The following is a 14,451-nucleotide window of genomic DNA, read 5'->3' as shown; positions in this document are numbered from 1 at the left end:
TCTTGGAAAAAGTCTTCCTGATGCCACCAACTGTGCTGGACAGGCTGCTGAATAGGAGGTGAGTTTGCACATAGATGCTGTGCTCATTTATTCCTTTACAATTTCCCTTACATGAGTTCCTCTTTGGATTCAGGATTTCGGTTAACTAGCAGTGACAAATACAAATTTGAAATTAGAAATGCATCTTCCCTCATGGAAACCATGTCGAGGATTTAGTCTGGTCCAGGACAATCTCAAATGACTAAAAGAGATGACTTCGTAGAATTTTTTTGTTACTTGGGCCTGTGTTTTCTATCCATTCTCTACCATCATTTATTTTTTCCCCCACTTCACTACTGTCCTTGCTAACACTCTCTCTAGTTATAAAATGAGAAATGTGTGGCTTAAGGAAGTTTTCTTTCCTGAGGACAATTGATCAATACCAAAAGTGGAACGATGATATTTTGCTCTTAGCCAGTTCCTGATCTTTCTCAGATGTTAACACTTCCCTCTGCCTGCTAAACTACTAGTGTGGTAACTGGTAAAATCATACACACAAATAATGCTCTAAAAATGTGGAATTTTTGTTTCTTTATATAGTTCACTTATATGGTAAATTTTCATTTCTACATTTCACATTTAAGCTATATGGAAACATATATGCATAAATAAAAAAATGGAGGTTGCACATTTTGAAAATTTCAAAGGCATTGTCAAAATGTGGATTATACTTATTTTATTTTTAATATGTCTTTGGTTTGCTTATTATGTAATTTAAATTGAGAAAGAAAATATAAATCTAGGAATTGAGCAGAATGCAATATTAAATTATCATGTTAAATGCTGCTTCTATAAGTTTGAATTTAAAATGTGTCCAATTCGAAAACTTATTTCTGAGTACATAGGTTCATATTTAATTCAAGGTTCATATTTAATTCTTAAAATCTAAAACAGCATACAGCACCTTATTTCTCCCCAATCTGTTTTACCAAACAGCTATTCTTTATTAAGCTGTGAGCATGAGTTTTATTGGAGCTACTATACCAAGCAAGAAATATTATTTGTACACATTAAGTACCATTTTGATATTATTCAAGTATTAATATAGTTTTGTTTAACTTTAATGGGAGTTTCTTATACTACTGATTTTTATTTTAATAGCACAATATCCTGACAATATAAACATTTTCTAGATATACTACCTGTGCTAGACACTGCCAATAATTAGTATTGACTTCTGAATTCTAAATTCCCAAGATACAAACAAAATCAGGGACATATTTAAACTATCAGAGATTATGCATGAAATGCTCCAGAAAAAATGTCCTCAGTAGAGATTATGTTCTACCTTAACTACAAAATTTAAAATGAGTACACATTATGAGTAAATTACATAGCTAAACCTAATGGCTGAGATAGCCTATGCTTTTATAAATGAAAGGAAAGTAATGAAACAAAATTATAGTAGGTATTTATTTTGAATTAACTTTTAGAAATAGATTTTGTTTTTACTTCATACCTCTCTTTTATGTTTAGGACCTTGTAGAAGTTGTACCCTGAAGGGTAGGTTAGTGGACATTGAATTATTTTCAATGGGTATAGCTTGGCAATATGATCCAGAAAAAATTTCTATAAAAATTTACATATAGTATTATTTTGGTTATGGAGAAGTATAAAAAGGATGGGTATATTTAATTATTTATTATTTATGACATAAATGTATTTAAAATCATATATTCAAACACACTATTAAGGAATTTTTACCCTAAACTACAACAAGGTTTTTTTTTTTTTGGCCTCCAATATACCTCTACCTTTTAAGGTTGACCAACATGATATATATATAATTTTTTTTTTTGTTGTTGTTGTTCAATTAAACTATATATATATATATNAGGCTTCATAATACAAAATCTCTCTGAAAATATATTCTGTTTCTTAATGTAGAATCACTAAGTGTTGCTTAAGAACTGAGTTTAACATTTCAATGCCACTGTGACAGAAATAATAGCCATAGAAAATGTCATATAATCTAACTTGTATTATTACATAAGCATTTCTCAAAAATTCAAGATTCATTCATACCTATTCAGTGAGTTTTTGAAAATCTGAGCCCTTCATATATGGACCCAATATCCAAGGCAACCTACCCATAAAGAAGCAGGAATCTAACACTATATATTAAAGGTTTAAAATAAATACTAGAACACATAAACTCAATAGCCTTCCATAGTCTTCCTCCCAAAATTAAAATGGTCTTTGAAACAAAAATAGCTCAGGAACTTACCATGAAGAGTTTTCATTTTACATGATTAATATCTTTTAAACTCACAAAAATATGTTGCTTTGTTGATAATAAAAATGTAAGATGATTTAAGATCTTAAATATATACATTTCAAATACATGTTACAGAATCCACTTGAATTATTTTTAAACTATTTACTAGCTTAACCTTTTGTAGAGAAACTGCCCCATGGTCCCATCAAGTCTTATCAGTCAGAACTGAACCTTGCCAGAAGCAGGAGCCTGAGAAGACACGTTTTAAGATTTCACAATGACTTCCATATTGACTTATACTTTTAAAACACTTCCCAGGGCAGTAGATTGGTTTTGTTTAAGACCCCCAAGCTGTTAATTTCAGCTATAAGCTACCCTGTTCAGACCAAAGCAAAGGAAACGTTAGCAAAACCCAAACAATATTTAAAAATATTGTGGTAGATGCTGTTCACATTCCATTTTTGCAAAGGGCTCTTTATATACAGATCTGATGCCACATGTTTTGCCAAGAGCAGCACTTTCACGTTTGTTACTCAAACCAATGTCCTAAAGTAAGTTTTTGATTATATCATCTTTGGCACAGTTATTCAGGAAGTAAAAACGATGAATGTTACTAGGGAGGCTGCCTTGGGACTGGCTTCTTTGACAAGACTCTTGCTCACACTGTTACCATGGCTTGCATCCCTTTGATCCAAGTCATGACCATGACTATCGGCCTGATTATTTCTGGCCAACATGATGTGGTAATGACTGGGAGTGTTAAATTAATGTCGAATGTGACTATCCATCACTCAAGTAAAATGAAGGAAATGAAAATTGGTCTCAATAAAGCCAAAACTCTGGGTTACAACTGCCTTTATTTTCTATATTCAGATTGAGTTTCCTATTACCTGAAGTCACTACAGTAGATATATTCTCCACCAGTAAGACCAAAGACTACTCTGAAGACCAACTGGCTGGTGCTTGGGTTGTTTTTTGACTGGAATAAGAAGAACATGTGCTCCATTCTCACAGTCTGGCAGAGGAAAGCACAGGATAAATTATTCCTTTTTGATATTCTACCCTTCAAAGTATCAGGAAGAGATAGTTACCAAAGATAATGGTGCCTGTCCTCCTTCACCAGAGCATATGGCCAAACCTGCCTTCATTAAGCATGGTAGTGACAGCTGCAAATTCTTCTTTACTCTCCAATGGCATTTCTGCAACACTGAACAGAGGACAACTTGGCAGAGGACAATGGTGTGGCTAGAGGTTATAAACCAAATGCATATTTGAGAGACTTTGTATATGTGTTCCATTATCCAAACATCAACTTTTTTTAGATCAACATATACTACTCCAAAAGATCCAGAAACAGCAGTATTACCAATGAAAAATATGGATGTTTTTGAATTTCAGAAGGCCTCCACAGATCAGATTTTGACTAATTTTGAAGAAATGGATTCTGATCGGTTTGTACAAAATTTCATGAGTAGGAACCAAAACGTTGGGTTGCTTCCTTTGGGGAAGTTTAATAACTGGGTGGATCACTGTCCCTCAGACACCCATTTGGAGCCACAGATTGTTGGTTGGTCATAACAGAGACTAACAGATTGCGGGAAGCTAGTATGGCTTAGCGTCTGCCTGGGGGACAGGGCCATGCCATGCTATGATAATGGAAGCTTGTCCAAAAATGATCTAATCTATCCAGAGGAGGTGACCTGATCTGTGCAACCCTCACACTAGGCAGTGCCATTTCAATGTATTACTAAATGACAACTGTAGTTCCCACTTCCTTTTACCAAAACAACATCTGTGGCCTTCTGTTAAATACTTTGCAATTAAGGCAGTGTTCTGAATTTTCAAGAATCATTGTACACTGCTCTTTCAGGGGTTTCTAAATTCCCAGAATAAGCAGTCGTTTTTGATCCCTACTGTCATTAAAGAATAAGAGTGGTGGCAATTTGAGAAAGAGGTTAGCTGAGATCTGGAAATATCTTTGTAACATTTTCAAGTTATATTTGTTCTTTTTGTGTTCAAAGATAAGTGTTTTCTCTAAATTACAAACCAATGTTTCTTAATTAACTATAGAAAAATGATTTATAATCTAACATCACTGAAAATTTAAACTATATATATATATATATATAGTTTAAATTTTCAGTGATGTTTAGATTATAAATCATTTTTCTATAGTTAATTAAGAAACATTGGTTTGTAATTTAGAGAAAACACTTATCTTTGAACACAAAAAGAACAAATATAACTTGAAAATGTTACAAAGATATTTCCAGATCTCAGCTAACCTCTTTCTCAAATTGCCACCACTCTTATTCTTTAATGACAGTAGGGATCAAAAACGACTGCTTATTCTGGGAATTTAGAAACCCCTGAAAGAGCAGTGTACAATGATTCTTGAAAATTCAGAACACTGCCTTAATTGCAAAGTATTTAACAGAAGGCCACAGATGTTGTTTTGGTAAAAGGAAGTGGGAACTACAGTTGTCATTTAGTAATACATTGAAATGGCACTGCCTAGTGTGAGGGTTGCACAGATCAGGTCACCTCCTCTGGATAGATTAGATCATTTTTGGACAAGCTTCCATTATCATAGCATGGCATGGCCCTGTCCCCCAGGCAGACGCTAAGCCATACTAGCTTCCCGCAATCTGTTAGTCTCTGTTATGACCAACCAACAATCTGTGGCTCCAAATGGGTGTCTGAGGGACAGTGATCCACCCAGTTATTAAACTTCCCCAAAGGAAGCAACCCAACGTTTTGGTTCCTACTCATGAAATTTTGTACAAACCGATCAGAATCCATTTCTTCAAAATTAGTCAAAATCTGATCTGTGGAGGCCTTCTGAAATTCAAAAACATCCATATTTTTCATTGGTAATACTGCTGTTTCTGGATCTTTTGGAGTAGTATATGTTGATCTAAAAAAAGTTGATGTTTGGATAATGGAACACATATACAAAGTCTCTCAAATATGCATTTGGTTTATAACCTCTAGCCACACCATTGTCCTCTGCCAAGTTGTCCTCTGTTCAGTGTTGCAGAAATGCCATTGGAGAGTAAAGAAGAATTTGCAGCTGTCACTACCATGCTTAATGAAGGCAGGTTTGGCCATATGCTCTGGTGAAGGAGGACAGGCACCATTATCTTTGGTAACTATCTCTTCCTGATACTTTGAAGGGTAGAATATCAAAAAGGAATAATTTATCCTGTGCTTTCCTCTGCCAGACTGTGAGAATGGAGCACATGTTCTTCTTATTCCAGTCAAAAAACAACCCAAGCACCAGCCAGTTGGTCTTCAGAGTAGTCTTTGGTCTTACTGGTGGAGAATATATCTACTGTAGTGACTTCAGGTAATAGGAAACTCAATCTGAATATAGAAAATAAAGGCAGTTGTAACCCAGAGTTTTGGCTTTATTGAGACCAATTTTCATTTCCTTCATTTTACTTGAGTGATGGATAGTCACATTCGACATTAATTTAACACTCCCAGTCATTACCACATCATGTTGGCCAGAAATAATCAGGCCGATAGTCATGGTCATGACTTGGATCAAAGGGATGCAAGCCATGGTAACAGTGTGAGCAAGAGTCTTGTCAAAGAAGCCAGTCCCAAGGCAGCCTCCCTAGTAACATTCATCGTTTTTACTTCCTGAATAACTGTGCCAAAGATGATATAATCAAAAACTTACTTTAGGACATTGGTTTGAGTAACAAACGTGAAAGTGCTGCTCTTGGCAAAACATGTGGCATCAGATCTGTATATAAAGAGCCCTTTGCAAAAATGGAATGTGAACAGCATCTACCACAATATTTTTAAATATTGTTTGGGTTTTGCTAACGTTTCCTTTGCTTTGGTCTGAACAGGGTAGCTTATAGCTGAAATTAACAGCTTGGGGGTCTTAAACAAAACCAATCTACTGCCCTGGGAAGTGTTTTAAAAGTATAAGTCAATATGGAAGTCATTGTGAAATCTTAAAACGTGTCTTCTCAGGCTCCTGCTTCTGGCAAGGTTCAGTTCTGACTGATAAGACTTGATGGGACCATGGGGCAGTTTCTCTACAAAAGGTTAAGCTAGTAAATAGTTTAAAAATAATTCAAGTGGATTCTGTAACATGTATTTGAAATGTATATATTTAAGATCTTAAATCATCTTACATTTTTATTATCAACAAAGCAACATATTTTTGTGAGTTTAAAAGATATTAATCATGTAAAATGAAAACTCTTCATGGTAAGTTCCTGAGCTATTTTTGTTTCAAAGACCATTTTAATTTTGGGAGGAAGACTATGGAAGGCTATTGAGTTTATGTGTTCTAGTATTTATTTTAAACCTTTAATATATAGTGTTAGATTCCTGCTTCTTTATGGGTAGGTTGCCTTGGATATTGGGTCCATATATGAAGGGCTCAGATTTTCAAAAACTCACTGAATAGGTATGAATGAATCTTGAATTTTTGAGAAATGCTTATGTAATAATACAAGTTAGATTATATGACATTTTCTATGGCTATTATTTCTGTCACAGTGGCATTGAAATGTTAAACTCAGTTCTTAAGCAACACTTAGTGATTCTACATTAAGAAACAGAATATATTTTCAGAGAGATTTTGTATTATGAAGCCTTGACATCTACCCCAAATTTTAGAAATGTGTTGTATGGTTTTGAAAGGAAAATAATGTCACTTTTGTTGAGGTTTGTGTGTTTTTATGAATTTTTGTAACAGGTTGTTTAATGTTTTGGGTGGAAGATGATTTGTTGAAATATGCAGATACAAATTCTTCAGCTAACAAAACTAGCTGAAATATAATGTACCTATTTAAAATTTAATATTTAAATGATCTGAACTCATCAAATTCAATAGTGCAAAGGCTATACATGCACATGTTGGAACAAAAATAATGAGGAATATAAGGAGTCTACAGGAAAGGCAGTTGAATATTTGTGTTATAGCCTACAGTTGTGCACAAAATTTTTTGTCTAGTATACTATTTGAGTCAAGTTCAAGTAAGTGATTCAACAGCTTCCTCTTTTAAAGTGTATCTGTAGAATCAGGAGATCAAATTGCCTCTCTATCAGAATAGAGAACCATCTATTATGCCCTTATATACACTTCAAACATTTCTAGATCAAAATAATGATTATGAGGTATTTTATTTGATATTCATGCACATTATACTAAGATTGGCAGGATAAATGGAATGGTAAGTATCAAACTTTGATGTTATAGTACACAAAAGTGGGGGATAGATAGTTTGTTGCCACATGTCACTAACAATATTGCTCCTAAAATCCAAAGCCACTGTTCCCATTCTATTTTAATCCAAAGAAAAAAATATGAGCAAATTGAAGGAAATAAGAAGTATTAAAATTGATAATTGTTCTTATTTTATAGGTAGATGAAGTAGTAAATAAGAGAACTCAAAATTAGTCAATATCTGAAAGAGAGGAAAGAACTATTTAAGGAAAGAAATTATTAAGGTTTATCCAGAAATAACAAAAATATATTAAAAATATGTGGTCATTATTATTAGCAAAAACTACCTTGGTAATGGAACTTGAGCAATAAGAGAATAATCTCTCATGGAATGATAATAGGATATCTCTTAGAGCATTTTACAGTGCTAATGTGTTGCAGAAAAGACAAGACAAGCAGTTAGTGAATCTTTGTTCCATTTTCCATAGTACAGTAAATCCTATTAAAGAAACATAAGAATCCACCGACATGTGCTTTAAAGAATATATAATAATGTATTAGAATTATTGGTGCTATTTGAATTATACAAACTATTTGTAGTTTTTTTTTTTGGTTCAGTTAAATTATAATTAGAAGATGTTAGATCTGTATTCAGTAGCATCACCAATTCACTTAAGGGACATCTGTTACATTAAATTTCACAGCTTTTTTTTTTTTTTTTGCAAGAGTTATTGTTCTCTGATGAGCAGAAATGAGAAGTATCTTGTTTCACTTGAATCTTTAATTTTAAACATTTGAAGAAAATGTTTATATTACAATAAATTTAGACAATATGGTTTAAAATCTCAAGATACAAATGAATTATATGCTGTCACTCATGTCTCTATATATTCAAAAGTCAATGGAAATAGTGGTACCGTTCTCAAATTTTACATAGCAGTTTGCAGAATGGGACATAGACTTGTATACATATTTGTGAGTTAATATGTATATTAAGGTTTTATCTTTGTAAAATGCTCCATGGCATCAGTGTCCAAACTCTGTGGGGAAAAAAAAGTTTCTTCCTGATTCTATAATAAAATGAGGTAGTGTTGCCAGTGACCTTGGATGTATGCACATTTGTGTTTGTAGTAAATTCTTTAATTTCTTATATGCAAAGTGGAAAGCAATTGAAACACATCAGAGGAATATGTTGTATTCATCAGTAAAAGGCAAATGGAAAGGATGACAATTTTAGTTGATTTTGTCCTGGAAAATAAAATTAATGTTGTAATTTATTTGGGGAGGCATCACTCAGCTTTCAAACTTCAATCATATTATTTATTATTGATGGATACATTATATTTCTCTTTAGAGCTGCATTTTTAACAGAGGAGGCATCATGATTAGCTGCATATCCATATTCTTCTTACTTTGCTGGGGTATCATGGATAGATCTAAAGCTTATTCTTATAAACTGTTCATGCTTTTCATCATATTTGTTTACCAAAAAGTGTAGTGAAAATAAAATTTCCTCAAGTAATTGAGATTTAATTACTTGGTAATATGAAACATTCATTTATTAGAGCAGAAACAAGCAGAAATTTTATGACACATGAGGGAATGGAATTCATGCTCAATTGTTAACCAGAAAATGATGTGGAACTCTGAAATAAATGAGTACTGTTAGCCTATGTATCAAGAGGGATGTCGTCTTAAAGCAAGATATTTTAGCATGTATTTGGTTCCTTCCAAAGTAAGCACTCACCGTTAAAATAAAATTTAGTATTATTCTAAATATATACATGGCAAAAAAGTAAGTTTTTTTAAAGTATTTGTTATGTTGGCTCACAAGTAGCTGTATTTTTTATTTGTGAGATTTCAAATGTATACATAGAATTTAAGTAGTTTTAGTATAGTCTGTTTTCTGTGGTCCTAGACTGACTCAGAATCTATGATCCACATTCATTGCTATGGTAAAATAATTTAATCTGCAAAAGTAACAGATTTCCCTGTATAATAATTCTGATTAACAACCTAAATTCTGAGATGGGCCTGATTCTAAATGTCAGTCATGACCTCCTATATCCTAATAATTACACAGTTCAGTAGAGAAGAAAAGTAGTTGAATTTGTACTCAGACATGTGTTAAGTGCAGAAGCCACCAGAGGTGAAGGTCTATCCTTCAAAGCAGTTCGAAAGAGAAAACATCCAAGAGCTCTAAGCCTGCATATTATGAAGAAGGCTTGACAGATATAAGAGAGTAATTTTCTATGTATCCACTTCAAGCATAGGAAAGATAATGTTAATTCTCATCCCTGAAATATAACCACATTAAATCCTGGAATTTAGTACAGGAAATTAAAAAAAAAAAGCTGTCTAACTTATAGAACTACTTTTAAAATAATCATAATTTAGAACTCTCCTTAGTAATTATATGGGGATTTACAAAGTATAGTCTATATAATTTTACTGCTATTAAAAAGAAATTGAGGGCTGGGGATGTGGCTCAAGCGGTAGCGTGCTGGCCTGGCATGCACGGGGCGCTGGTTCGATTCTCAGCACCACATAAAAAAAAATAAAGATGTTGTGTCCACCAAAAACTAAAAAATAAATATTAAAAAAATTCTCTCTCTCTCTCTCTTAAAAAAAAGAAATTGACCCCTTTTTATAGTATTAATTTTGTTAAATTGGAATCACATTAGAGAGTATGTTATTACAAATACTAATGACATTCACCGTGACTTTCAAGACAGATGCAGCATCTCCCTACCTACAACCTTTTGATCTGGTGGGGAGGGTAGGGTTTTGTATGACAGAGAGATAAATGAGCTAGATTGCAGATCTTTGTGGCAACTGGACCAAAGGTTTATTTTCATAATGTGGTATCTGATAGACTCTTTCCATATATGTGTTTATTTCTCTACACTGTTCTAAAATGTGTTCAAGACTGTTTGTAAAACTATGTCAACTGTAGAAGAAAAAAGTGCTTAAAGAAATCTTGTGAAGGTGGGAAGGTGTTAACAATTAGAATGATGCAGGGAGTGAAGTCAGTAGATCAAGTGCAAGCTGCCAGAGCAGGTGCTTTGGCTGGAGATGAGCCTTACATCGACTCTCAGGTCTCCAGGAAACAATGTAAACAAGAAACAGGATAAGGTTTTTTATTCCACACATTAGATAAAAATAAAACAGTTGTCTTGGCATTCTGGAACACAAGAATTATTTCTCTTAGGGACCTGATATAAAGGAAACTATAACTTTAATAAAATTTCAGCAGCATTCTTACCAGACATATGCTCCATATGTTCACATGACAAGAGATCAAATTATTCCAACCTTACAACAAATTAACTGAAAGGTGAAAAATGTGTAACCATACACTCCATAAAACATTTTAAGCCTTTCTCTCAATGTTACGTAATAAAGATTTATATAGCATTTGTTGCCATGAATTTTAAAACAAATATATCACATGAATATGGTGTATTTAAACTATTTCCTATGGGACATGGACATCTAAGTTTATTAATAATTGAAATTTGTTTATACCAGTTTATATGGAGATTCCAATGAGTAAAGTACATTTTATATACATGTAAAGTATTTATAACAATCCTCCAATATTGATGTATGATTTTTTTATAAATAGATTAGACAGACCTTTCAGTTAGATTTAGAGAGCAGCTAATTGAATCACATATATTTTCTCTCATACCTGGTTCTTAATTATAATATCCTGTAGTGTTATTTAAAAAAAAAAGAATTTCAGGATTTACCACACATCTGTTGAATCTAAATCTATTTAGAGGAAGTTGAGTGTGGGTGTTCCATGCAGTATGAAAAAGTTGGAAAGAAAAGAATTAGAAAACTAACAGTTAAATAAATCTCTAGGAGATTTAGGTGATGTAAAAATATAGATCACTTTCTAGTGTAAAACTCATTTTATAGATACAAAAACTAATTCATTCATTTATGTGTTAATTTATTTAGCATTTCAATGGGGACATATAATTTTCTGAGCATAATTAAAATAAAAAAATAGATGTAGTTCCTATCTGTGTTATGGTTTGGATGTCAGGTGTCCACAAAAACTTACATGTGAGACAATGCAAGAAGGTATGGAGGAGAAATGATGGAATTATAGCCTTAACATAATTAGTGTATTAATCCATGATGGAATTAACAGAGTTGTAACTAAAGGCAGGTGGGGTGTGGCTGGAGGAATTGGTTCATTTGGGGCATGGCTATGGGGTATATATTTTGCATTTGGTACATGGAGTCTCTTTCTTTCTCTCTGCTTTCTGATCACCATGTGAGCTGTTTCCCTCTGACATATTCTTCCACCATGATGTTTCACCTCACTTCAAGCCTGGAAAAATGGAGACTTCTAAAACCATAAGCCTCCAAATAAACTTTTCCTCCTCTACAATTGTTTTGGTCAGATCCTTTAGTCACAGCAATGAAGAAAGCTGACTAAAATAATCTGCCAGGACTTTACAACCTAAAGACATGAGATATGTAAATATTTGTGTACAGATTGCTACAGCAAGTGACATAGATAGCAAGAGCGATGCTATCATGTGAAAAGTCCTGACCTAGACTATATATATCATTATTTTAGTTCATATAATTTTTCCAGAAGTCAATATCCTCAATGATAAAATGAGGGAACTGATTTAGATCATCTTCAAGATGCTCTTTGGTTCAATGATTTTAAGATGTTAGGGAAGAGTGAATGGGAAGGAAGGAGGGTTGTGAAAAGGTAGAAATTGATATATATGGATATGGTAAGGGTAGAGAGAGAGAGAGAGAAAGAAATACATTGCTGGAGGAAGAGAAGGAGTGAATCAAAACAAGGAAATGGATGATCCAGTCAAGTATCAGGTTTTGATAATGATTTCAAAGACACATGTAATTGAGAGACTGGTGAATCCAGGAGGGCTCTGGGACTCCAAGAATAGCTCCTAAGGTCCTTCTGTCTTGAATCCAATACACCCTCTGACCCAGAGCAATAGAAGAGGTCTCTCTGGAAGGTGTGGATTCATTTTAGATTACGGAACATCTTCATTTTATAATCAAATAATTGTATGGTTTACATGATATTTGTATGGTGACACACTCCAAAAATTCATCAGTTCTAACTTTATTTCCTAGAAGAAATTCAGAAACCCCAAACCATGGAACATCTACTAAAAGAATTTTATGGATGAGGAATCTTACTAGCAAATGCCATTTATTTGTTACCTGGGAGGCTGGTTCCTGGCACGTTTACTAGAAAATGAGACCAGGTCAATCTGCCTTCTTTCATGCTCCTGTGTCTACAATGATAGGTAGAGAAATAGCTCACAGGCTAGCTGCCAATTTCACTCCTTACCAGGAAGGAGAGTATAAATTTAGGAATAAACATGATGCAAGAAGATGAGAGAGAGGATATGAAATGGAAATAAAGATCTATTTTAATATCAACAACATTTTAAAAGTTGTTTGGGATTAATTTCCACTGATAAAACTGATTTTCTCTGAATGATTTTAATGATAAAAATGCAAAGCATTCTAAAAGACAATACCTTTTATTTATTTAAAGTTGATTTTTCTGACTTCCTTGAAGAATTTGTACTTAGATTTTTTTTTTTCTGGGAACAGCTTGTAGTGAAAAACAAATGGCACAGGATTGTGATAGAGCTTTAGAATCAAAAATTTACCATTTTTACAACCTGTCATTCCCATCCTGTTTCTATTTGTATGTCAAAATTGGTACCCAATGTGAAGCATTAAATGTGCATTTATAACTCAATTTATTAATATTATCTTATACCACTAGAATAATTTATCAAAGGTTGTTACTGGGGAATGTCATGTTTTGGAATTAGATATAATGGTTTTCAAATGTTCCTTTTTATGATATTTCAGCTAAGAGATACTCTCTGACCCTTTAAATTTATTTTGTGTTCTCTTGAACTCATTATTTTGAACTAATTTGGCATTTACAATTTTATTTTTATGAATTATTATTTTATAAATTATTGCATTCTAAATTGAAGACTCCAAGAGATATAAAATATCTGTACAATTTGGGTGTATTATATATTCATATGCTATAAAAGAACATTTGTGTATGAAACTTCTTTTAAAGTTTATCAAAGTGATCACTCATTTTAATTCTAGCTAAAGCTGTTTACTGGAATATACATTTTTTTCTGGTTTGCCTCTTGGATATATGTATCCATGAGGCAGAAGTATAATGCGTTCTTTATAACCACCAATGGGACAATCAACCTATTCTGTAATTTTGATTTCCATAATAGGAATGGATTTCATAGGCCACATTGAATGCCACATTTAAACTTTCAATTGTGATTTCACTTTTGAGGAAAAATAAATTCAATAGATTGTCTTCTAATAAATTAGACTGACATAAACTATTCATCTTCTAACTCTGAAATGGGAAAGAAAAAATCATTTGAATGTTAACAAAAGACATAAAATTTTGTGATTTCTAAACCACATCCAGTTCTGCCAATAGACAAATGCTTTCTGAGGACAGAGTAACTCACAGCAAAGTGTTTTATATTCCATGTTTTCTGTCTATCCTTGTTTTACATTCTTGTTTAATCACAAGGTTCAGCATATCTGGATCTCATTACCGTCATCTGAAAGTAAAGATAAATAGGGTGAAAGCTTTTTGTTATAGTATCGAGGGTTACAGGGACTGACACATAGCATAAGGGGTCTGAGAATGTTGGCTTCCAAGTGGACATGCCATGGAGCTCCTTGATCAAGATTTCCTGTTAATTAACTAAGATACCATCCCTTTCTTTGTTAAAATTAACTAACTGGTTTATTTTTTAAAAAGTAGACACTTACATAGGTCACTCCTGAATATTTGTCTTCACGTTTCACTATAATCTGAATAGATGGGGAAGTCTATAATGATCACTCTCCATTTTTTTTTATTTACCTGACTAAAGCTGTGTTTATTGAGGACAAAGTAACTAATTCAATTTTTCTTGGTGGTGAGTTC

General features: G+C 33.1%; 2 pseudogenes; one reads left to right on the top strand and one right to left on the bottom strand.

Moving 5' to 3' along the window:
* The first annotated feature begins 2,000 nt into the window (after positions 1 to 2,000).
* Positions 2,001 to 4,332, top strand: LOC107156270 (annotated as a pseudogene).
* Positions 4,333 to 4,414: 82 nt separating this feature from the next.
* Positions 4,415 to 14,080, bottom strand: LOC107156269 (annotated as a pseudogene).
* Positions 14,081 to 14,451: the final 371 nt, after the last annotated feature.

Source organism: Marmota marmota, unplaced genomic scaffold (assembly GCF_001458135.2).
Source record: "Marmota marmota marmota unplaced genomic scaffold, marMar, whole genome shotgun sequence".
NCBI classification, from domain to species: domain Eukaryota; kingdom Metazoa; phylum Chordata; class Mammalia; order Rodentia; family Sciuridae; genus Marmota; species Marmota marmota.
The sequence above is the reverse complement of the archived record's forward strand: the minus strand, read 5'-3'. Positions and strand labels throughout refer to the sequence as shown.